General features: G+C 39.8%; 1 pseudogene; it reads right to left on the reverse strand.

Annotated features, from left to right (window-relative positions):
• Positions 1 to 2,684: 2,684 nt before the first annotated feature.
• Positions 2,685 to 18,496, reverse strand: LOC113177875 (KH domain-containing RNA-binding protein QKI pseudogene; annotated as a pseudogene).
• Positions 18,497 to 25,758: the final 7,262 nt, after the last annotated feature.

Below are 25,758 nucleotides of genomic sequence, written 5' to 3' on the forward strand. Positions count from 1 at the left end.
TACATAACCTGGGGAAAATTGTGGTCCTGGCCACTCTCTGTGGCCAACAACTTGTTCCAAGTGACTCCTCACCTGATTCTGTGTTACAGATTGCTATAAGCATACCTGGGAGAACCACTATCATCTTTGTTCCTGGGGCTCAGAAGAGGTGAAGCTTGCAGGAAAAGTAGCTGGAGTCAGCCAGAAGGACATGGATCAGGAGTTGGCTTGTGGTTTTTCTGTTCCACAGGGATAATAGTCTATATTGTATAGAACTATACAGATTAAGATTTACTTTGTTATATAATTTTAATGTTAGTATTTAATGGTACATTTTTATATTAAATTATATTTACTTGGTAACAGTTGCTTTTTAAACCCATTCTGTAAATAAAATACATCATAGAAAAAACCACACTAAATAGAGGTAGATCTTATAGAATTACAAAGCAGTTACCCTAGTAATCTCTCATCACTATCACTCCTCTCCCCTATACCCCTCATTTTCCTTTTTTGTTTTATTTAGATTGGTATTATAACATTTATTAAAATAATGGGTTAATAGAAACAGAAAGGAAACAAAGAATTAAGTTGCAAGCTATGTAAAATCCCAACTGAAGCCCAAAACTATCTAGTTAATTTATTCATTAATTAGTTAACTAAATCCCAAGACAAGATATACAATGTAATAATGTACTGCAAAAAAATGGCAATTTTCACTTATCAAAACTGTCATTTTGCATTTTGTATCTTTTTGTATCATTTGTATCTCAATCAAGAAAAAAATTCTTTTTGAATATTATATAACATACACATAAAACAAGTTAGAACATACATTATAAATTTGTAACAATGGCTGTAAATACATTGTCTTATATGTTTCTCATAGGCAATAGGTTGGTTATGGTACATATAGAGCATGAAAACTACTAAGATAATAAAGACTAGGCAAAAAATACACATCATCTCTATGGTAACATACTAGGAACACTCTGATATACTCACAGAATACTGTCAGGAAAAAACTGTCTTAAAACTACATATTTTAATAGAAATAAATTCAATAAATAATGATAATACTGAGAACCAAGGCATTTCGATTTCAAAATTCATGCTTTTCAGTTGATCCAATATTTTGTCAACTAAGTTTTCAAAATTTATTCAGCAACATTGCTCATAAATGTCACACATATATTATTTCATACATTTACTTTCCCCATAAAGCACCTTTGATAAACATCTAAAATGTACAGTTTTAACATATTTGAGATGAAGCTGGGTCAAATACTGGTATCATTTTTAGTTGTCATCTCAAGTGTTTGAGTGTCACAAATTTATTCAATTAACCATACAAAATTTAAAAAATCATAATGGCACAGCATATATTATAAATAAATCAAAACAACAGCATGTCTAACCCAAAGACAGAGCAGTGGCACATTAATCCAAAACAAGCTGGGAAAAAACAATTGTCTATTGCTTAATAAATAAAATGAAAATGGTTCCAAGTAAGACAAGCTGATAGAGAGATAACTATGAAGGTGCCAACTGAGTTTCCTGCTGATTACTGTTTTCCAGAATGGAAATCAAAAAAGTTCATATTTGTGAAAAACTTTGCTAGGTATACTATTATCTCCATACAAAAAAAAAAAGAACAAAAAAAAAAAAAAGAAAAATTACTTTTTGAATCACTTCACCAATGACTTAGCTGACCAAAGAAGGTTCATGCATGATGCATCATCACCCAGTTCATTCAGAGAGAGCTTGATTTCGCTATGAGAAGGAAAGGTTCCTAGAAGTCTCTCACAAGAACTGCCTCTGTCACTGAGTAGTTAAGGGCCATCTGTCTCCCATCTTAAGGAAGCCTTCTTACCTGGGGTGAGACATTAGAAGATGATCAGTGCCGGGGTTCTTTTCTGACTAAAACACTCAGAGGTCACTCCAGGGAAACTGGGCTAATTGGGCTGCATGAAATAACCACACAAGAGACAGAAATGCCTTTTTCTTTGGGGTTGCTGTGACGGCTCCTCTGACCTTAAGGGTCTGCAGAAAGAGAGAGAGAAAGAGCCCACATGTGCTGACCCTTTTTATTGAGGAGAAGCTATTCAAATGGGGCAAAAGGTCAGGTTTCAGGGGGCTGAGTCTATCTTCTTGATCTCCACAAAAGAGAAAAGGCAAGGCACACACAAGGCACTTCCATGGAACATTCTATCACAAACAGGGCAAGGGGTAATATTACAAAGGAACAGGTGAGCATAGCTCTATGGGGCTGTAGGAAGACATGCCCAGGTACGAAGACACAGTCACTGGAACCCTAGAAGGGTGGGGCGGTCTAGCAGCGGGTGCCTGATGCCACATCGCCCAGCAGGGGAGTTAACTCAGTCACCTGCGAGGTTAGTCTCCCACAGATCAGTGCTGTGGGATGATTTGGGCCTTAATACTTTATTACTATCCAATGCATTTTCTAGAACCACTTTCATCCACATGGGAGGGGGGAAGCTGAGCTGGAGGACAACAATTTCTTTGCCTTTTGTTCATTTAGGTGGTAAGACAAATGGACAAGTGCCTCAGCTCGATGTACTGACCATAGACAAGCAAAGGTGATTACAAATTAATTAATCAGCAGGCAGGCATGGTCAGGTCATGACTGGGTGAAGAGTTCAGAGATCAGAAGTTCATAAGTTAGTTGCCAATGGCAGCTTGGCCTATGTCACAATCTTTTTGTAAGGATGGACACACATTTTGTACCTTTAAACTTTAGTAGCCACTACACTTAAGAAACCACTGGGTTCAATAGCCTAGTCAAGGATTGAAGTAGCTGGTGCTATCATGTAAAGGTATTTGTAGGGCATGTAGATTAACCCAGCCTCAGGTGCTGGGGGGACTATTGCAGCAGTTTTGTGAGAAGTTCCATTTGGCATAACAGTGGTCTGTATTTGATCAAAGACATTATGGTAGGGCCAGCTGGGTAGGAGTACTGCAGGAAGGTGGTGGGAGGACAGGCATAGGCCCAGTTATGATCCAAGGATCCTGGGCTGTTGACTAAGAGAAAAGGCAAGGGCTGGTGATTTAACGTTGGAATCCCTTCAGGGGTCATTCAGAATCAGAAGTTCCATCAGCTGCATCTTCTTGAGGCTGTTTTCCCCTTCTGCTGCAGGTACCAGTAGTTTCTTCACTTCTTCAACTGCCCTCTTTAGTTTTATTTCTGCTCTGTTCTGAGCATCTTCCACAGTAATTAGTACATGTAAATGTTTAGTTAGGTGCTCTCAATTGGGTCTGCTCTATTTTCTCCTCCTTTTTCTCATTGAGGCTTTGCATCAGGCCATTATTTTACATCCAGTTTCTGCTTCAAGATATTTAGCTGTAAGTCCTCTGGATCCAAAGATCCTCCTCCCAAAATTAAAATCTGGGTATTCTTTTATAGGTACATAAAATTTTCTTGTAATTGAACTATAGGTCCCACAGCATCAGGCAATTCTGCCCTCCTTTTCTCTTGACTGCCATCTAATGTGTCATTATACATGTCTTTCTGTACTCTGCTATTTTTTTCCTCAAGCAGCTGCTGGAGGTGGTTGAAGATCCTGCAAAATTTGGACAGGCTGCTCAAGAGCTGCTTGTCCTTCATCAAATGCATCAGGTAATTTGAGATTATCATTTCCCTGACCTTATTCCAGGTTCTGCAGTTCATTCCTCCCTCCACCTGGGCTCCAGTGCCAGAGATGACGAATGGGTGGTGGTGATCCCTGTCCACTGGAGGTTCCTGACCCAGCATCCATCTCTGTGCTGGCTCCAGCTCTGGGCCACAGTTGAAGCCCTTAGCAACCAGCTCATACTGCAGCGTGAGGAGACACTGTGGCTCAGCTGTATGGGATCTCTCTGTGGGAATCCAAAGGAAAGTGTGCTTTCTCCATTGTGGGAACAGACATCTCTATGTCTGAAGAAGCAGGGAGTCTGGATTTATGAAAAGGGCACTCAAAGATAATATAGAAATGTAGGACCATGAACTGAGATGTAGAAAGAAATGAAAATTTTGTTATATAGATGATGACGATTATGATGATGATGATGATTACAATGGTAATCATGAATTAAGAGCCATACAGAGCTTTAGTGCAGGAACACCTTGTGCTTCCCCAACCCAGCTGCTGTTCACATTGCCAAGGAGAAGCCTGGCAGGAGATATACAGGAGTCTGGTTTCTTTCCCTAAAGAAAACAAAGCACCAGGGTTGGAATGTTACCCTGGACTGGGTGAAAGGAACTTTACCTGCCTCACTTGCTTGTGTACCTCAGATGCCACTTCTCTGTTGTTCTGGTCAGGAATTGGTAGGGGAAACTGTTCTAGAGTGAGTGTGGACTCCTTGTACACAAAATTACAGGTGATAGGTGCTTTGTGTTCACCTGTAAGAGGGATGCTGAATCTCTGAGTCTCTTCCATCAGCTGGAAGTGGCAAAACTGCAGCAAGGAGCAGCCACAAGGGAGGCTAGATCTGCCATGGGGGATCCCAAGAGGGAGATCAACTCCTGGAACAACAGATATCCAAGAACAGTCTTTGCAATGGAAGTAAGGACAATCCATTCTATGCATGGGCTGCAATGAGGGTCAGACTCACACAGTGTAAATGTCTTAGGGCTGAGGGCATGAGTAGGAATTGGGATCCAGGAGGAGCCTACCTAGGAAATGTGCTGGAGGAATTTGATCCAAGGTGTCAATGTGGGCAGTTCCTGAAGGATTTGGGGCCACTGGGTAAACCATACAAAATTCCAGGTACTTCAGGAGGGAGCTCAAAATGGCAGCAGGGAGCTGAGGGCCTGTGTCCTTCAACCAGGATGGCTGCCTGGGCCTCCTGACTACTTTCAAGGCATATGCTCATCATTCAGCAATGGTGCTAGCACTAATTCCTTTCTCTTAGGCACATTTTCTTACTCCTCCCTGCCTTTCTCCCACCTCCATAAATATCTGTCCTCAGGGCTATAGCTCCTATGCTCAGGTGCAGTGTCAGATGGCAGAGTGGGCACTTGGGACCTTGTCTCTGAATCAATAGCCTCATTTAGGAATCTCTATATAATGACATGGACTCTCATATGCTTCAGGTCAATTCCCCGAACATTGGGCTCTAGATATTTCAGTAACAATATCCTCCTGGATAGAGGGAACTCTGACCAAACCACACTCTGCAACTTAGCTCTACACAACCTAACACTGAGGAAATTCAGAGATCAGGTAGATTGAAGTGTTTTCCTCAGGAAGTTTTGTTTCTGGCACATTAATTAGATTATCTAAAACACTGAGGCAATAAAAAAACATTCCAGTGGCAGTTGCTCATTGTGAGAAGGAGGCTGTTGTAGAAGGTAGTAATTACCACTCATAAAATGAGATTAGAAGATGTGATGAATCCACAGAAGCACCTGATTGTTTATTTAAAAACATGTCATATGTTAAACTGATTTCACAAAAGTCCTATGGCACTCTGTCATAAAGAAGTGACAGTGGTGGGACAGTAGTGCACCTGGACGACTGGAGAAATGGAAGAGGAAGTAAGATCCATGGTCCACCTTCTGATGACTCAGGCATGATTGGTGGCCTCAGGAGAGCCCAGCTCAGCCCAGGGCCAGAACCTTGGAAGTTCCACAGCCCTGCTTACCTAGGCCCAGGACACACCTCAATGTAGGATGGATGGGACAATGATCATGGGTAATTGGGATCAGGGTTGGAGATGAGGCTTATTTATTCTATGACCATAAAAAAAGCTAGAGGAAGTTGACCTCCATCTATTCTTCTCAAAATCTTTTCCTCCAGAGCTTATAAGAAGGTTCCCCAGAAGCCCCCAATGAAGAGCTCCAGGAAAGGAGTAATGTTCATAATCTCCAAAGACTTACAGAATCAAAAGGTCTGCAAGGGAATAAAAGTCTTGGCGTGAGTCCAGCTGTGCTGTCAACCTCAGGACATAGAGCTCTGGATCATCTCCACCTTGCCTTCTATAACCATTGGATATGAATATGCTAGCACTGTACCAGTGGAAGCAAGATCATTCCCCTGTGCTGGTTATATATGATAATGACTCTAGGCCCCAATGATACCTAACCAATTCTCTGTCTCCAACTCATAGAACATGGCTACCTAGCCTTCCATCTAGCCAGGCTCCCCAGAGGGTGGACCAGAGTGAATCTGGTACTGTCAGGAACAGGCTTTCCTGGTGGTTTCTGGGCTAGGGTGTATGAATGGAAAGAGGATCTGAAGGGAAGGATAGATAGATGGACTCATCTGTTTATTCTCATAATAGCTATATAATCTGTCATATGGTGGTGACTTGTAACCACAGAGCAAACTTCGATAGTGGACACCCTGGCATAAGCCAAGATCTCTCTCTTCAAGGTACACCCTCCATCCACAGCAGCTTCCAACCAAAAACGTATGAGAGATGAAATCTTCAGAATATAACTGATAGGCCCATCCTCTAGGAAAGGTCATGTCTTTGGGATGGAGAGGTTTTCTGTCCTCTTGCTGTCTGATTCTGTTGACTTACTACTATTTCTCATCATGTTTGAAAATGTCAATCAGAGGATACAAGACCTGTCCAAACGGGGGATAACCACTATTGGATCCTCAACATGTTCCTCTGTCTGTAATTGCATGTGGCCTCAAGAGCAAGAAAATATCATTCGCTGGATCAGTCTCTTGCTGCAGACAATATAACTGATGAGAAAATGTGTTTTGGAAAGTGTGATTACATTCCCCTGTGAGAGCATGTTTCTTCTAGATTCATATTCTCCTTACACTACAAAATTGCAGTCAGTCTTCTTATTAATAAAATACCATATTGGGCTTCATGGGAATATGAGTATGATAACTAGGTCAGCCACAATACAATTATGACCCTCAACACCCAGTGATAGCATTGGATCCCACAATGTCAGGACAAAAATCTTCCTTCTATAAGGCTGTCCTTAACTTCAGATACCAACCACATTTAGGGGTTCCAGTTTCACCTGCACTACTGATAGACTGACTATAAATTTGAGATTATTCATTGGGTTTGATAAGAACATTTTGCTTCCAAAAATGATTATAGAGGATAAACATGGGGTAAGGTCTGGAATGGAAGATGAAGTTCCCAGACACAGAACTTTCATGTCTCTCCCTGTGAGCATATAGGATACCACCTCCCAGCATACCAGTGTGTTCACCAACACTCAGGGGGTGCCAAAGTCAGTTCTAGAGTCAAAGAATCCATCCATTGATGAATACCTTGGCTTTTGGCATTCCCTTCCAGCCTCCCCATGATCAAACCATTTCCATTATTCTGTGCAATTCTTCTGGATATGTTTCTTTCTAATAGAACATTTATCTGATAACCCTTCAGATATTATGAGTGGCCTGGTTTGGTGGCACTTGCCTGAAATCCCAGTGGCTTGGGACTCTGAGGTAGGAGGATCATGAGTTCAAAGCCAGTGTTAGCAAAAGTGAGGTGCTAAGCAGTTCAGTAAGACCCTGTTTATAAATAAAATAGAAATTAGGCCTGGGGATGTGGCTAAGCAGTTGAGTACCCTGAATTCAATCCCTATTACAACCCCCTAAAAAGATATTATGTGTGTTTCAGATTTCATGATGATTATACATACTTCAGATATACAGTCAGTTTTAATTAATGTCAATTAGAATGTTAACAATTTTGTCTTAAATGGAAATTCTCTAATATCATCCCATAGTGTTATTGGGAGGGTTCTGACTCTACAGAAGTTAGAGAGTTTGGGAACTCATAGGACAGAGAGGGTGATCTTGTATAATCTGTTGCATTAGTCTGTTTTTATTGCTGTACCAAAACTCCTGAGGCCAGGTAATTCATAGAGAGTTCTGAAAATTCAATACCATGGTATTGACATCTGCTTGACTGTGATGGAGTCCATCCTGGCTACATCACAACTTGAAGGATGACATCATTGTAGTGCCCATGCAATAATGAGAGATCACATGATAAGAGGAAGCCAGAGGGTTCAGTGGAATGTGTTATTTTTTATAAAAATCATTGTAGAGGGAACTAACCCGGTAATGAGAAAACTATATTAATCTTTCAAGGGTGGTACCCCAATGACCCAATCACCTTCCACTAGAGCCAAATTTAAAGATTTTACCACCTCTCTACATTTTCACAAATATACTAAAATAAGCTATCAGGTGATTGATCTGTGTCTGATTGCAATTTAGTAGGTTTTATAAGAGGAATCTATGTTGTCAAGGAAGAAGGAAGAGAGTTTCAAACATGAACAGGACAAGTTAACTTGTGCTCCACACTCCAAGCAGGAGTCAGAAATCTTCTCCTCTCATGGTGGATGAGAAGAAATCTGTGTCAGGGAAGAGGCCATAAAGAAGCCAAGTGTATTGAGGCCATCATGGGAATCAACCACCCTAGGACATGTGAAGTTTGTTGCCCAGACCTGCCATAATCTGTTCACTCATGTGTCACTTCCCTCCAAAGTTATGGGGTCTGATAGCATTTTATGTAGTCAGGGTTTTCTTTGTACACAAAGAGGCTGGAGTGTGCAACTCAGCTGATAGCCACAGGAATAATCAATTGAATTGATATTCACATCAAACTCTCCAACCTGGGATAAGGTCATGCAGTGAAATTGGAGTCAACATAAACTGCATATTGGAATTAGCTGGGGCTTTAACATTAGATTCCTGGGCATCTCAACCAGAGAAAAGTTCAGATTCAGTGGCTATAAGACTTGTTGCTCCACATATGGTTCCCAAGCCAGAAGTAAAAGCAATTCTGAAACCTCCCAATTCACAATCTACATTCTAACAAAGATTTCCAGGTACTATGCATACATTAAGTTTTAAGAATATTCTATGGTAGTTGTGACATAAGCATCCATTTTTTTTTAATGAAAGATCACCAGATAACCCTACTTGTTTTCAGGGCTGAGAATAATTGATGTCAAAGGAGCACCACAATATTAAGTGCAAATGGAAAGTGAATTTCCCCAGTCATTTTTTCTGGGTCCTGGGTGGAAAGAAGGAACTGTGTGCACAGGCCTTTTTGAGGGGACTGCCCCATCCTGGTTTCATTATAGAGTAGCCCACAGCTTGGGTTCCAGTTCTCTACTGTATCAAAATCAGGAAGTTGGTATCATTTCACCATGACCTAGAGTAAACCAGGCAATTACCTGATTTATGAATATGAGAAACTTCCTTTCTACAGCCTTGGAACTGAAATGCAAAGTGACTTCCTACCGCTTCTACAGTGGGGGATCCAATAGGATTGACTTTCATACACTAGATCAACAGATGGGCAGCACTTGTTAGATTAATTGCCAGGTACTTCACCTCACCTCAACCCATCTTTCCTGACATTTCTAAATATTTGAGGGGAAGAAAGAAAAGACACAAGAATAGATTCATCGTCTGTGTTAGAATTTCCCATCCTCTAGCTGCTTCCATAGTAGCTTGGGTCTTACATCAGGAACCTTTTGAAGGGTAATACCTCTTTCTCCCTCCCTAGCCTCACCCGATCACATTTCCTTCATCTACACAGTTTGATTTATTTATAAAAGAGAAGATGTTTTGATTGGAGATATTTCTCCCATTGACCATACCGTTAGTCAAATCCTTAATCCTAACAGTGCATTTTTCTTTCATATGAAGATAAAATTAAATTGTTATCACTTTATATTAGATTAGATGCCACATACTAATTTCACAAATTTATCTTTAAAAATTTCCCATAATTTCAGAGTTGGAATCATTCATCTGACAGATTTGATACATTTAAGACATTATTTATCATCCTAAACTATATTATTCAATGATTGAATTTTTATAAATTCAATGATTGAAGTTTTATAAAATTATATAAATTCATGTACGTTAGATTTAAATGTTATATGCATGCTTCCACTGAAATAACAGATAAGTTTAATTTACTTACATTTGTTTATCTTTTTTTTTTCTTTTTTTTTTATTGGTCGTTCATAACATTACATAGTTCTTAATACATCATATTACACGGTTTGATTCAAGTGGATTATGAACTCCCGCTTTTACCCCGTATACAAATTGCTGTATCACATCAGTTACCCTTCCATTGATTGACATATTGCCTTTCTAGTGTCTGATGTATTCTGCTGTCTGTCCTATTGTCTACTATCCCCCCTCCCCTCCCCTCCCCTCCCCTCCCCTTTTCTCTCTCTACCCCTTCTACTGTAAATCATGTCTTCCATTTGTATTCTCTTGACTTACCCCTCCTTACCTCTTATATGACATTTTGTATAACCCTGAGGATCGCCTTCCATTTCCATGCAATTTCCCTTCTCACTCCGTTCCCTCCCACCTCTCATCCCTGTTTACTGTAAATATTCTTCTCAAGCTCTTCGTCCCTACCCTGTCCTTGTTTACACCCCTTATATCAAAGGAGTCATTTGGTATTTGTTTTTTAAAGATTGACTAGCTTCACTTAGCATAATCTGCTCTAATGCCATCCATTTCCCTCCAAATTCTATAATTTTGTCATTTTTTAATGCAGAGTAATACTCCATAGTGTATAAATGCCACATTTTTTTTATCCATTCATCTATTGAAGGGCATCTAGGCTGGTTCCACAGTCTTGCTATCGTGAATTGAGCTGCTATGAACATCGATGTAGCAGTGTCCCTGTAGCATGCTCTTGTTAGGGCTTTAGGGAATAGACCGAGAAGGGGAATAGCTGGGTCAAATGGTGGTTCCATTCCCAGCTTTCCGAGAAATCTCCATACTGCTTTCCAAATTGGCTGCACCAATTTGCAGTCCCACCAGCAATGAACAAGAGTGCCCTTTTCCCCGCATCCTCTCCAGCACTTATTGTTGTTTGACTTCCTAATGGCTGCCAGTCTTACTGGAGTGAGATGGTATCTTAGGGTAGTTTTGATTTGCATTTCTCTGACTGCTAGCGATGGTGAGCATTTTTTCATGTACTTGTTGATTGATTGTATGTCCTCCTCTGAGAAGTGTCTGTTCAGGTCCTTGGCCCATTTATTGATTGGGTTATTTGTTATCTTATTGTCTAATTTTTTGAGTTCTTTGTATATTCTGGTTATTAGGGCTCTATCTGAAGTGTGTGGAGTAAAGATTTGTTCCCAGGATGTAGGCTCCCTATTTATCTCTCTTATTGTTTCTTTTGCTGAGAAAAAACTTTTTAGTTTGAGTAAGTCCCATTTGTTGATTCTATTTGTTAACTCTAGCGCTATGGGTGTCCTGTTGAGGAATTTGGAGCCCGATCCCACAGCGTGTAGATCATAACCAACTTTTTCTTCTATCAGATGCCGTGTCTCTGATTTAATATCAAGCTCCTTGATCCATTTTGAGTTAACTTTTGTGCACGGCGAGAGATAGGGATTCAGATTCATTTTGGTGCAAATGGATTTCCAGTTTTCCCAGCACCATTTGTTGAAGATGCTATCCTTCCTCCATTGCATGCTTTTAGCCCCTTTATCAAATATAAGATAGTTGTAGTTTTGTGGATTGGTTACTGTGTCCTCTATTCTGTACCATTGGTCCACCCGCCTGTTTTGGTACCAGTACCATGCTGTTTTTGTTACTATTGCTCTGTAGTATAGTTTGAAGTCTGGTATCGCTATACCGCCTGATTCACACTTCCTGCTTAGTATTGTTTTTGCTATTCTGGGTCTTTTATTATTCCATATGAATTTCATGATTCTTTTATCTATTTCTACAAGATATGCTGTTGGGATTTTGATTGGCATTGCATTGAACTTATAGAGAACTTTTGGTAATATCGCCATTTTGATGATGTTAGTTCTGCCTATCCATGAGCAGGGTATGTTTTTCCATCTTCTAAGGTCTTCTTCTATGTCTTTCTTTAGGGTTCTGTAATTTTCATTGTATAAATCTTTCACCTCTTTTGTTAGGTTGATTCCCAAGTATTTTATTTTTTGGGGGGATATTGTGAATGGAGTAGTTGTCCTCATTTCCGTTTCAGAGGATTTGTCGCTGATATACAGGAATGCCTTTGATTTATGCGTGTTGATCTTATATCCTGCCACTTTGCTGAATTCATTTATTAGCTCTAATAGCTTCTTTGTAGACCCTTTTGGGTCTGCTAGGTATAGAATCATATCATCTGCAAATAGTGATAATTTAAGTTCTTCTTTTCCTATTTTTATGCCTTTAATTTCTTTTGACTGTCTAATTGCTCTGGCCAGTGTTTCGAGGACTATGTTGAACAGAAGTGGTGAGAGAGGGCATCCCTGTCTTGTACCAGATCTTAGAGGGAATGCCTTCAATTTTTCTCCATTCAGAATGATGCTGGCCTGTGGCTTATCATAGATTGCTTTTACAATGTTGAGGTATGATCCTGTTATCCCTAATTTTTCTAGCGTTTTGAACATAAAGGGATGCTGTACTTTGTCGAATGCTTTTTCTGCATCTATTGAGATGATCATATGGTTCTTATTTTTAAGTCTATTGATGTGGTGAATAACATTTATTGATTTCCGTATATTGAACCAGCCTTGCATCCCAGGGATGAATCCTACTTGATCATGATGTATAATTTTTTTGATATGTATTTGAATCCGATTCGCCAGAATTTTATTGAGGATTTTTGCGTCAAGGTTCATTAGAGATATTGGTCTGTAGTTTTCCTTCTTTGATGTGTCTTTGTCTGGTTTCGGAATCAGGGTGATGTTGGCCTCGTAGAATGAATTTGGAAGTTCTCCCTCTTTTTCTATTTCCTGAAATAGCTTGAAAAGTATTGGTGTTAGTTCCTCTTTAAAGGTTTTGTAAAACTCTGCTGTATACCCATCCGGTCCTGGGCTTTTCTTAGTTGGTAGTCTTTTGATGGTTTCTTCTATTTCCTCTATTGTTATTGGTCTGTTTAGGTTGTCTATATCCTCCTGGCTCAATCTGGGCAGATCATAAGACTCAAGGAATTTATCTATGCCTTCACTATCTTCTATTTTATTGGAGTATAAGGATTCAAAGTAATTTCTGATTATCTTCTGTATTTCTGAAGTGTCTGTTGTGATATTGCCTTTTTCATCCCGTATGCTAGTAATTTGGGTTCTCTCTCTTCTTCTCTTCGTTAGCATGGCTAAGGGTCTGTCAATTTTATTTATTTTTTCAAAGAACCAGCTTTTAGTTTTGTCAATTTTTTCAATTGTTTCTTTTGTTTCAATTTCATTAATTTCAGCTCTGATTTTAATTATTTCTTGCCTTCTACTTCTTTTGCTGTTGTTTTGCTCTTCTTTTTCTAGGATTTTGAGATGAAGTATGAGATCATTTATTTGTTGGTTTTTTCTTTTTTTGAGGAATGAACTCCAAGCAATGAATTTTCCTCTTAGAACTGCTTTCAATGTGTCCCATAGATTCCGATATGTTGTGTCTGTGTTTTCATTTAACTCTAGGAATTTTTTAATTTCCTCCTTGATGTCTTCTAAAACCCATTGATCACTCAGCAACCTATTGTTCATTCTCCAGGTGATGCTTGCTTTTTCCTTTCTTCTTTTATCATTGATTTTCAGTTTCATTCCATTATGATCAGATAAGATGCATGGTATTATCTCTACCCCTTTGTATTGTCTAAGAGTTGCCCTGTGACATAGTATATGGTCTATTTTTGAGAAGGTTCCATGTGCTGCTGAGAAAAAAGTGTAGCTACTTGATGTTGGGTGGTATAGTCTATATATGTCAATTAAGTCTAGGTTGTTAATTGTGTTATTGAGTTCTATAGTTTCCTTATTTAACTTTTTGTTTGGAAGATCTGTCCAGTGGTGAGAGAGGTGTGTTGAAGTCTCCCATGATTATTGTATGGTGGTCTATTAGACTCTTGAACTTGAGAAGAGTTTGCTTGATGAACACAGCTGCACCATTATTTGGGGCATATATATTTATGATTGTTATGTCTTGTTGGTGTATGGTTCCCTTGAGCAGTATGAAGTGTCCTTCTATATCCCTTTTGATTAGCTTTGGCTTGAAATCTATTTTATTAGATATGATTATGGACACTCCTGCTTGTTTCCGCGGTCCATATGAGTGATATGATTTTTCCCAACCTTTCACCTTCAGTCTATGTATATCTTTTCCTATCAATTGCGTCTCCTGTAGACAGCATATTGTTGGGTCTTGTTTTTTGATCCATTCTACTAGCCTGTGTCTCTTAATTGGTGAGTTTAAGCCATTAACATTTAGGGTTATTATTGAGATATGGTTTGTTCTTCTATCCATATTTGTTTATTGATGTTACTAAACCTGATTTGTTATCCTCTTTGACTACTTTCCCCCCTTTACTGTCCTACCTCCCATTGTTGGTTTTCAATGTTATTTTCCATTTCCTCTTCCTGTAATGTTTTGCCAAGGATTTTTTGAAGAGATGGTTTTCTAGCTGCGAATTCTTTTAACTTTTGTTTATTGTGGAAGGTTTTAATTTCATCTTCTAACCTGAAGCTTAATTTCGCCGGATACACGATTCTTGGTTGGAGCCCATTGTCTTTCAGTGTTTGAAATATGTTATTCCAGGATCTTCTAGCTTTCAGAGTCTGTGTTGAGAGATCAGCTGTTATCCTGATTGGTTTACCCCTAAATGTAATCTGCTTTCTTTCTCTTGCAGCTTTTAAAATTCTCTCCTTATTCTGTATGTTGGACATCTTCATTATAATGTGTCTAGGTGTGGATCTCTAATGATTTTGCACATTCGGCGTCCTGTAGGCTTCTAGGATTTGGGATTCTGTCTCAATCTTCAATTCTGGGAAGTTTTCTCGTATTATTTCACTGAATAGACTGTTTATTCCTTTGGAATGGAGCTCTGTGCCTTCCTGTATCCCAATGACTCTTAAATTTGGTCTTTTGATATTGTCCCATAATTCTTGGATGTTCTGCTCATGGTTTCTTAGCAGACTTGCTGAGCTGTCTATGTTCTTTTCCAGTTGAAATACTTTGTCTTCATTGTCTGATGTTCTCTCTTCTAAGTGATCTACTCTGCTGGTAGTATTCTCAATTGAGTTTTTAAGTTGGTTTATTGTTTCCTGCATTTCTAGAATTTCAATTTGTTTGTTTTTTATTACCTCTATCTCCCTATGAAATTGATCTTTTACTTCCTGGATTTGTTTGTCAATGTGATCTTTCATTGTCTGATTTTGCTGTCTCATGTCTTCCTTGAGACTCCAGATCATCTGAAGCATATATATCCTGAACTCTTTATCTGATATTCCATCTGTTGCAGCTATTACCTCTTCTAAAGTTGAGTTGACCTGCATTGCTTGTGGTCCTTTCTTTCCTTGTCTTTTCATACTGCTCGCGTTTCTTTCTGCTTGGTGCAACTGTTGTGTTTTGAAATTTACCCCCTATTTATTTATGTTGCTCTTGTATACTTGAAAAGTCTCCCTTGCAGGTGCGGGCGGCGGCTGTGCCCCTACTCCTATTGGGGTGACGTGTCTACCACGCTGGCGGCTCTCTGGGCCTGTTCCGGGAGTGGAAGGCGGCTCTGCTCTGTCCCTATTCCAATTGGGGTGTCGTGACTACAATGCTGGCAGGTCGCTGGGCCTGTTCCGGGCGTGGGCGGTGGGCTTGGCTGGCGGGATTCCACCTAATGGCAGTCCCTAACCTCCCTGCTTGCTAATTAATGGCTTCTCTGAGGCGCCACGCCTTCTGTAGCTGCGGGGCAGGCCGCGCGAATCAGTTGGCCTGGATCTCCGGGGTCCTGCTGCTGGCTGTTTTGATGTTGCAAGCTGTTGGAGAGTGGTGGTGTATTCTTCAGCTTTCCCGGATGGTGGCCGCTGACTGCCTGGATGGAGTGTCCGCTGCTTTGATGTTGCACTCTGAAGGAGAGTGGCGGTGTATCCTTCAGCTTTCCCGGATGGTGGCCGCTGACTGCCTCGGTGGAGTGTCCGCTGTGGGGGATGGGACTGTACCGCTTCCTTCCCCTTCTGAGATCCCGTGCTTGGCCCAAGGGTCCGTGTGGGCTTGGCTGGTGGGATTCCACCTAATGGCCTTCCCTAACCTCCCTGCTTGCCAATTAATGGCTTCACTGAGGCGCCACGCCTTCTGTAGCCGCAGGGCAGGCCACGCGAATCAGTTGGCCTGGATCTCCGGGACCCTGCTGCAGGCTGCTTGGATCCCTGGCACTCTATCACTTTGATTTTTTCTGCTTGCCCCTCCCCCAGCGCTGGCTAGCCAGGTTTCCTTTTGGCTGCTACTGGGAGGAGGGGTTGGAGGTCAGGTGTCTCTGGTTTCCCCCTAGCCTGTATGGAGGCTCAGCTTGATACTCCCTCTCCCGGCAAGCCTAGGAGAGATTTTATGCGAATTCCCGCTGTCTGGGGGGTGAGCTGAATGACACCGACCTGTTTTGATGTCGCACTCTGAAGGAGAGTGGCGGTCTATCCTTCAGCTTTCCCGGATGGTGGCCGCTGACTGCCTCGGCGGAGTGTCCGCTGTGGGGGATGGGACTGTACCGCTTCCTTCCCCTTCTGAGAACCCGTGCTCGGCCCAATGGTCCGTGTGGGCTTGGCTGGTGGGATTCCACCTAATGGCCTTCCCTAACCTCCCTGCTTGCCAATTAATGGCTTCACTGAGGCGCCACGCCTTCTGTAGCCGCAGGGCAGGCCACGCGAATCAGTTGGCCTGGGTCTCCGGGGCCCTGCTGCAGGCTGCTGGGATCCCTGGCACTCTATCACTTTGATTTTTTCTGCTTGCCCCTCCCCCCAGCAGAGTTAAATTCAAGGTGAGAACTTGAGTTGCTGCTGCTCCTGGTGTTCTATAACCCAAAGTCAAAGCTCTCCATTCTTCCTCTTGTCTGCACTCCTGTCTCCTGGCCTCTGTCACCTCACCACTGCAATGAGGAATAGATCTAGGATCCCAAGAGCTCTTTTCTAGTTCACATTCCACCACTGTACTCAGTAGGGATGTCTGTGACATTCTGTTCCTCCAAGAGGCAGCCACTGTCTCCCTGACTTTCTTGACACAGGCCTCTTGAATGCAAGCAAATTCAGATTTTCATCCTATTCCCACTGTTTGGGAAATAGATGAGGACTGGAGGTGAGAGACATGTTCAAGGATGAACTTCTCCCCACTCTTTCCCAGGAGAACCCAGAGGTCTGTCAAGGGAGCACTGAGGAAATTTTCTTTAAATCCCCCAAATGTGGAAGTGTCTTTTTTTAATATTTATTTTTTAGCTATAGGTACAATATCTTCATTTTATTTTTATGTGGTGATGAGGATCGAACCCAGTGCCTCACACATGGTAGGCGGGGGCTCTACCTCTGAGCCCCAACCCCAGCCCCTAGAAGTGTCTTTTAAACCAGGAGTAGATAATAAACAGAAGAGAAGTGCTGCTACGTGGCCAGAACATGTAGAGGGAATTTTGACTTCATATCCACTGTGTAGCACAAGCAAGAACTTTGACACCAGGTTCACAAACTATCACTTAGAAAGTGTGTCCCACTAGATTCCTTCCATTGCACATCAAATCCAAAGCCCAGATCTAAATTCTTTTATGCACAATTTTCTAAGAAATGTGAGCCAACCTACTTGATGGTTAGAGGAGGCAAATGCAGCACAGAGTGGGTGTTACAGGGAAGATTTTGTTTAACTGGCAAAGCAAAAAAGATGTTACAAACAGAATGCTCAAAGTCAGTAGGTCTACTAACTCTTATTCCTATGTCATCAAACTATGAGATAATACATATTTTCTGTTTATTTCTATTTCATGCCCATTCCTTAGTCTCCAAAAATGTAGGTTGGCCCACCCCTACCAGGAAACCTTTCCCATTGGCTTATACCCCAAGGGCTGTTCCTACCTGCAGGCTCTTCATCTTCGATGCTGGAGTCATAAGCTTGGCTGTACATCCAACCTTTAGAGACAAAACATCAGCAACAGAGTTACTTAAGATTGTATCATGCTTTCTTCTACACCAGATAAGCTCATGATGAATGCTAGGGTTGGATGTTGTTTGTCCTCCACATAATCGTGTGATTGAGGCTTGATCTTCAATATGGGCCTAATGTGAGTTATGTAAGAGGAGGGGTCTGGTTGAAGATGACGAGGTCATTTTTGAGGGCATCAGCCTCAGAGGCAAGAATATAGTTTCCTCACACCCTTGTTAGATTGTAGTTATATAAAAAGAGCAAATGAGTCATCTTATCCCTGCCGGCTTCCTGTCTCTCCATCTGATGTTTCCCTCCTGCACCTAAAACCATGATGACCCCAACAGTCATTTCATTGCAGCTAAGAGGGCATTCACCAAAGCCAAGCAGATGCCAGTGCTAGGCTCTTGAATCTCCAGAACTATAAGCTAAACACATCTGTATAAATTATTCAGTCTCAACTGTTAATACCAAGAAAAACATAGGAATACTAATATTAATAGTCAGGATCACCCTGGTCTCTGCTCCCACTTCTCAGAACCCTCTCTGAGCTCTGTGGTTTCAGAAGCCTCCAACAAGATGCTGAAAACAATTGCAAACTTTCAAGTGAGAGAATGGCGCTGAATGAGTCAAATTTTAAATTCTTACTTACACTGGCACATTATCACTGTCTTCTTGAAACAGATCAAACTGACATCCAAACTGATGCAAAAAGTTTGAGGGATATGAATTCATGGAACAGTCACTGTCAGAATCAGAGCAGCTGCCCGTGACAGAATGGGAATGTCACTGCATTATGCCTGTAGGTCTACTTGGGCACTTGAAATGTGGAACTGGGATGAGGCTCTGAATGTTTAATATTAAAATTTAAATTAAATATACAGCATATCCATGTAGTGACTGTCATTTTAGATGGCAAAGACATGGATTTCATTGCAGAGGAGCTTTCTAAACTAATCTCACTACCCACTTGTAGGTAGATTGTAGACACATGCAAAAGGGCCAGGCACTCTCCAAGGGCCTGAGAACACTACATCAATGAAGTCAACATTCAGATCCAGATGGCTCCTAGCAGGGTCTAGCACAACCTGCCTAGAAGTTATGAGAACTGTGAGTCTTGTTTGCACAAGTGTATTGTTGGCTCTGGTGACATCAGATTACTTGTTGGGAAACAGGAATAGAGACAAAGACCACAAAGTAAGGCAGAGTGGGCACTTGTGGAAAAGACATGAGTTTTGTGTGACAGATTTCTCAGGTACCATTTGATGGCATGCTTAAAATACTTTCTCTACTAAGGAAAATAGGTACTACAATCATGTGACAACTGTTGCTGTCAGATATTAATGTCATCTTGAATCAAGCATCAGTGGTAATAAACTTGTAGTTGTAATTCAACCAAAAAAGAATTTGTATAAGTTATCTATAATGTACACTGTCAGCTTTTCATGCCTAAATTCAAGTTAGAAGAAAGAAAGCAACATTTATACCTTAGAAAAAGAAGGGTCACATTACCTCAGCAACAGATTGTGATTTTTCTTCTCCCCAGTTACATGATATCACCTCCATTATTACCTAACTGGAATCTAGAGGAACATAGTGTAATGTCAGTACATTGGTTTGCTGAAGAATTACTCAGGAGGATTGCTTGCTGTAGACATGGGCCTAGGGTGTGTGGAGATGGTTGTTTGACACACACAGGCTCAGTTGCTGCTGGAATATGATCTTTAGTGGATGGAAGGAAAAGCAGTGACTCGGGAATGGTATGAAAAAACAGAAAAAAAATGGGTGGAACTACAATGAGAAATGAAATATTCAACCATTACAGTTAAGAGTTCACCTTTCCTTTAAGCACTTGACAGATCATCAGGAAGAAAAGAAAAAAATTATACTATTGAATCAAACCAGCTCTGTTACAGGTCAAATTATTTCCACCCAAATACATGTTAAAGTCTTAACACCAGTGCTTCAAAATTTAACCTTATATGAAAATAGAATCATGTAATCTAATCAGTTAAAGATATCCTGTTGGAGCAGGGTGGATCTATTCTCCAAATATAACTTCTGTTCTCATAAGGAGAGGGGACACATTAATGAGGTACAAATTCCATGTGATGATAGAAGCACAGTGTGAAATCCTGCAGTTGTAAACCAGAATTACAAGGATGACCAACAAACCAGTAGAATTTGGATTGGGCGAGGAAAATTTTTTCCCTACAGTCTTCAGAAGGAGCAGGTCCTGCTTACAGGTCAATATGGGTTTTCCAGCCAATAGAACTCTGAGATAGTACACTTTCATTACTTCAAGCCAAAAAAGCTAGTACTTAAAGGGCTGGGGTTGTAGCTCAGTGTTTGAGTGCTTGCCTAGTACATGCAGGGCCCTGGGTTTGATCCTCAGCACCACATAAAAATAAAATAAAGGTATTGTGTCCAACTACAACTAAAACAAATTAAAAAAAAAGCTAGTAGTTAGACATGGCAACCCTAGTAAATTAGCAAAACCACTATCAACTACATAGATATAATTGACATTTCTCCAAATACTTCATACAACAATGAGAGAATGAATTTTTTTCAAGATTACATGAGATATTCATCAAGAATAAGTATATTTTGGCCCTAAAACATAACTTAATCTTGAGAAGAATAGAGATGATACAAAATATGCTTTCATGGGAAGAGAAGATGGCAGATTTGAGGAAGGATGCACCGCCACCCCCTCCCCCTGATAGTTCCTCAGCTCCAGACTTACAAGTCAAGAAGATTGCTTCTCAGTTAGGTAACTATAGGAACTCACCAAAACTTAATAGCCAACTCTAAAAAAAAAATTCACAGAGACAGAAAGTCAGAAACTCAAGTGTAAGAAATAATACATTAGAAATGCAAAGCCAAATGGCAGGCTACAGAGAGGCTGTATTTCTTGAAACTCCAATACCTGGAAATCAAACAGTGGGAATAGTGCTTCCCTGTGAGAAGGGTGAAAGAGGAATTTCACTAAAACCGAATACTGTACAGTCAGAGAATGTCGGAGAATTAGAAACTTGGGTACATTAACTTGGACCCAAGCTGGTAGCAGCAGCACCACCAGCAGCAGCAGCAGTGGTGCTGCTACATCACAGAGGGAGGGAAGATGCACAGAAAAAAAATAAGAAAAATTTAGTACAGAAAATCCTGAGATCAGAAAGGCAGCCTTCTTTGACTGATCCAGAGGCTTCATTACTCTGTATACTGCTGCAAGAAGGATTCTCCATGATTCCCAGTGTCCACAGAGAGAAAGACAGGAGGCATCTTGACACAGCCAAGGTGAGGAAGCCACCGTAGGAGCCAGAAGCTGGGAGATCTGAGCAGCATGGTCCTGGAGGCACGGGCTGCAGGACCTAGGCTTTGCCTAGCTAAGCTAGAGCAAAAGGCACGGAGAGCATTCTACCCAGGGGAACTCAAGTCAGAGATGTGGAGGAGAGCCCTCTTCTCTTCCCTCTTTGAGTCTGGTGGCTCATGGGACCAGCTGAAGTGGGTTGAGAATTTAAAAGAGCTGATGTGAATACACTCTCAGGGACTAAGTATGGAAGCATGAAAAAGCTATTCCACAGGCAGCAGAGGGGGTGAAGAATTGGCTCCCCCATAACACAAGTGGGATCCTGGGGAGACTCAATTAATAGTTTCCCAGCAGAGATTTGAAAATGCTGGACCCAATGGGTGCATTGATATAATCTATTCAGAGCAATCACCACAAAGCAAAGCCCCTGGGGCCTGATTGGACCTAACTCCCATGGATGTTCCTATAGGAACTCCTCTCACAGACCTCTGAAGTGAGCCTCCCTAAGAATGCACCAACTGGCCTGTACAGACAAAACTCCAGCAGACTGTACTGCCATCCCATCCTTCCCCACAGTGGTGAGAAGGGAAGCTGAGAATTTCTGAACTCCAACTGGCAACTTGGTGAGCAACGCAAAAAGAAGAAAGGTTTAACAACCATTGGCCCTTATACTTGTACTCAGTACATATCTCAAGATATGTTGAGCATATATTCTCATTGACTATTTTGACCAATTCAGTGGAAATGATTCCTTAATTTTTTCATTAACAAATTTTTTTTCTTCTTTTTGTTATTGTGTGTGAGTATTTTGTCCTTTGAATGTGTGTGTGTATGCATGTGCGTGTGTGTGTACTGAATGAATCATGTATTTATACTTATTTGTTATCAGTTTCTCATTTGTTTCATTTTTAAAAGTGTACTTACATTTCCTTGCATTATTTTTTAAAGGGCTAAGATTTTTTATTAGTATATTTGGGTTTGTTTTATATGGCTTTTCATTTTTCTCTATGTCTTCTTTCTCTTTATCCTGCTAACAGCCAAATTCTATTGTTCTCTCTTTTACTCTATCTTTGATATTTAACTTCTATTTTCTCTTCCTTCCTAATAACTATCACATCCTACATCTTCTGCATTATCTTCTTTCACCTTTTGAAATGATATAGTCATTTCTACCTTACTACTTATTGTTTCTCTTTATTAACTCTAGTTCTACCATCTTTTTGCATTGATCAGTTTATATAATGCCCACCCCAGTCATTAGTAGTGTTGCAATTATTGCTGATAGATAACACATGTTGTTCTATTTAATACCAGATATAACACAGGATTATTATTATCTTTACTGACAGCATTGCTGACTGTAACATTTCTAGTGATCAATTATACAAAACTTGGTATTTTGAAGGAATAAACAAAATTGAGAAAGCCTTAGCCAACCTAAACAAAAGAAAGGAATAAACTCACCATTTTAAAATCTGTGAAAATAAGGAAATATCACCTTAGACACTATTGAAATAGGATCATCAGAAAGGATTTTGAAAATGTATATCCCAATAAACTACAAAATCTTGAAGACATTGACAGATTCTTAATGACATATCACCTACTCAAATAGAAACAAGAGAATAGGAAAAAAAATTGAAAATATCTATTTCAAGTAATAAAATTGATGACAACATCAAAATACCACCAAAAAAGAAAAGCCTGGGAGCAGATGGATTCTCAGCCATTAATATCTAATTGATATTAGTTCTTCCTGAACCAGAACTTTAAGGAAGAACTAATATCAATTCTCAGTTTTTTTCAGGAAATGGAAAAAGATAGAACTCTTCCAAACTCATTCTATGAAGCCAGTGTCTTCCTGACAACAAAACCAATCAAAGACACATCCAGGAAAGAAAACTATAGACCAATATCCTTCATGAACATACAAGTAAAATTCTTAATAAATTGCTGACAAATCAACTACAAAACTATTTCAAAAAGATAGTGCACAATGATCAAGTGGGTTCATCCCAGGGATACATTTTCAGTTCAATATATGCTAATCAATAAATGTAATTACCCATATAAATGAACTTAGACAAGAATCACATGATTTTCTCAATAGATGGAGGAAAAAGCATTAGACAAAATATAGCATCTAAACATGTTTAGAATCTTGGCAAAACTAGGGATAGAAGGAACATACCTCAACATTTTAAAAGATGTATATGACAAACCCAAAGCTAACATTATTCTAAATGGAGAGTAACTGAAAATATTCCCCCTAAAAATAGGATCAAGAAAGGGATGCCCACTTTCACCACTTGTATTCAAAATAGTCCTTAAAACTCTAACCAGAACAATAGATAAGAAAATTACATGAATAGGGAAAAAAAGTCCTGAAAGTATCTCTGCTGATGACATGATCCTATATTTAGAAGATCAAAAAAAAAAAAAAAAAGTCCACCAGAAAACTTCTAGAACTCTTAAGTATAAAATTCAGCAATGTAGCAGGATACAAAATCAATACCCATAAATCAATCAAATTCCTATACTCCAATGATGAATCAGCAGAATGTGGAATTACAGAAACTATCCCATTCACAAATAGTCTTAACAAAAAGTACTTGGGAATGAAACAACAATAGAGATAAAGGATTTCTACAATGAAAACTACAGAACACTAGAAATAGAAATTGAGGGAGACATTAGAATATGGAAAGACCTCCCATGTGCTTTGATAGGCTGAAGAAATATTGTCAAAATGGCCATACTACCAAAGCAGTATTCATTTTCAATACAATTTCCATCAATATTTCAATGACGTTCATAGGATTAAAAAAATCCCAGAATAGCCAAAGCTATTCTCTGTGAGAAAAGCAAAGCAGGAGGCATCACAATAACAGACCTTAATTAAACTCCAGAGCTATAGTAACAAAAACAGCATTTTGTTGGCATGAAAACAGGCAATATTGATGAAATAAAATAGAACACACAGAGGAAAAAAAAACATAAAAAACAGTTAACTCCTACTAGACAAACATGCCAAAAACATACATTTGAGAAAATATAGGCTTTTTTTAAAAAAAAAAAGGTGGTGGAAAAACTAGAAATTCACATCTAACCCTTATCTCTGACCCTGCACAAAATCAATTCAAAGTTCATGAAAGACCTAGGAATTACCCCAGAAACCATGCACCAACTATATGAAAGTTAGAACCAACATATAAGGCCCAGAACAGAATTCATTAAAACACTCTTAAATACCAAGAATTAAAATTAAAAATCAACAAATGGGATGACATCAAATTTAAAAGCCTGTTCATAGCCAATAAAACAAGCGTGTGAAAAGAGTGCCCACAGAATGGGAGAAATTCTTTTTGCCCTGAACCTCAAACAGGGCATTAATATCTGGAATATACAAAGAGCTCATAGACAATAGATGAATGGATAAAAAAATGTGGCATTTATACACAATGGAGTATTACTCTGCACTAAAAAATGACAAATCATGGAATTTGCAGGGAAATGGATGGCACTAGAGCAGATTATGCTAAGTGAAGCTAGCCAATCCCTAAAAAAAATGCCAAATGTCATATTTGATATAAGGAGAGCAACTAATAACAGAGCAGGGAGGAAGAGCATGAGAAGATCACCATTAAACAGGGTCGAGAGGGGGGAGGGAAAGAGAGAGAGAAGGGAAATTGCATGGTAAAGGAAGGAGACTCTTATTGTTATACAAAATTACATATAAGAGGAAGTGAGGGGAAAGGGGAAAAAACAAGAGAGAGAAATGAATTACAGTAGATGGGGTGGAGAGAGAAGATGGGAGGGGAGGGGAGGGAGGGGAGGGGAGGGGGGATAGGAGAGGATAGGAAGGGCAGCAGAATACAACAGACACTAGTATGGCAGTATGTAAAAAAGTGGATGTGGAACAGATGTGAATCTGCAATATGTATACGGGGTAAAAATGGGAGTTCATAATCTGCTTGAATCAAATGTATGAAATATTATATGTCAAGAGCTTTGTAATGTTTTGAACAACTAATAATAAATATAGGGAAAAAACAAAGAGCTCATAGAATCAACACCTAAAAAACACAAATAATCCAAATGAATAAATGGGTCATGGAACTAAACAGACACTTCTGAAAAGAAGTGTCAAATGGTCAACAAATATATGAAAAAGTTGTCAAATGGTCAACAAATATATGAAAAAGTGATCAACATTTCTAACAATAAGACAAATGCAAATTAGAACAACATTGAAATTTTATTTTATTCCAGGAAGAGTGGCAATTATCAAGAATACAAGTAACAATGTTGGTGAATATTTTGGGAACAGGGTACTCTGTTGTTGTTGGCCCTGCAAATTGGGACATCCGCTCTGTAAAGTATTATGGGGATTCCTCAAACACTAGAAATGAACTACAATTTGGCCCAGTTATCTTACACCTTGGCATCTATCCAAAAGATTTAAAATCAGTATTCTAAAATGATGCAGCCATAGCAGTGTTTATAGCAGCACAATTCACAATTGCTTACTATTGTTTTCGTCACCTTTTTCACTCCCATTACTGAGAATGGGCCCAAAACAACAATTTAAGGGAGGAAAAGTTTATATGA

Source organism: Urocitellus parryii, chromosome 3, assembly GCF_045843805.1.
Source record: "Urocitellus parryii isolate mUroPar1 chromosome 3, mUroPar1.hap1, whole genome shotgun sequence".
NCBI classification, from domain to species: Eukaryota; Metazoa; Chordata; class Mammalia; order Rodentia; family Sciuridae; genus Urocitellus; species Urocitellus parryii.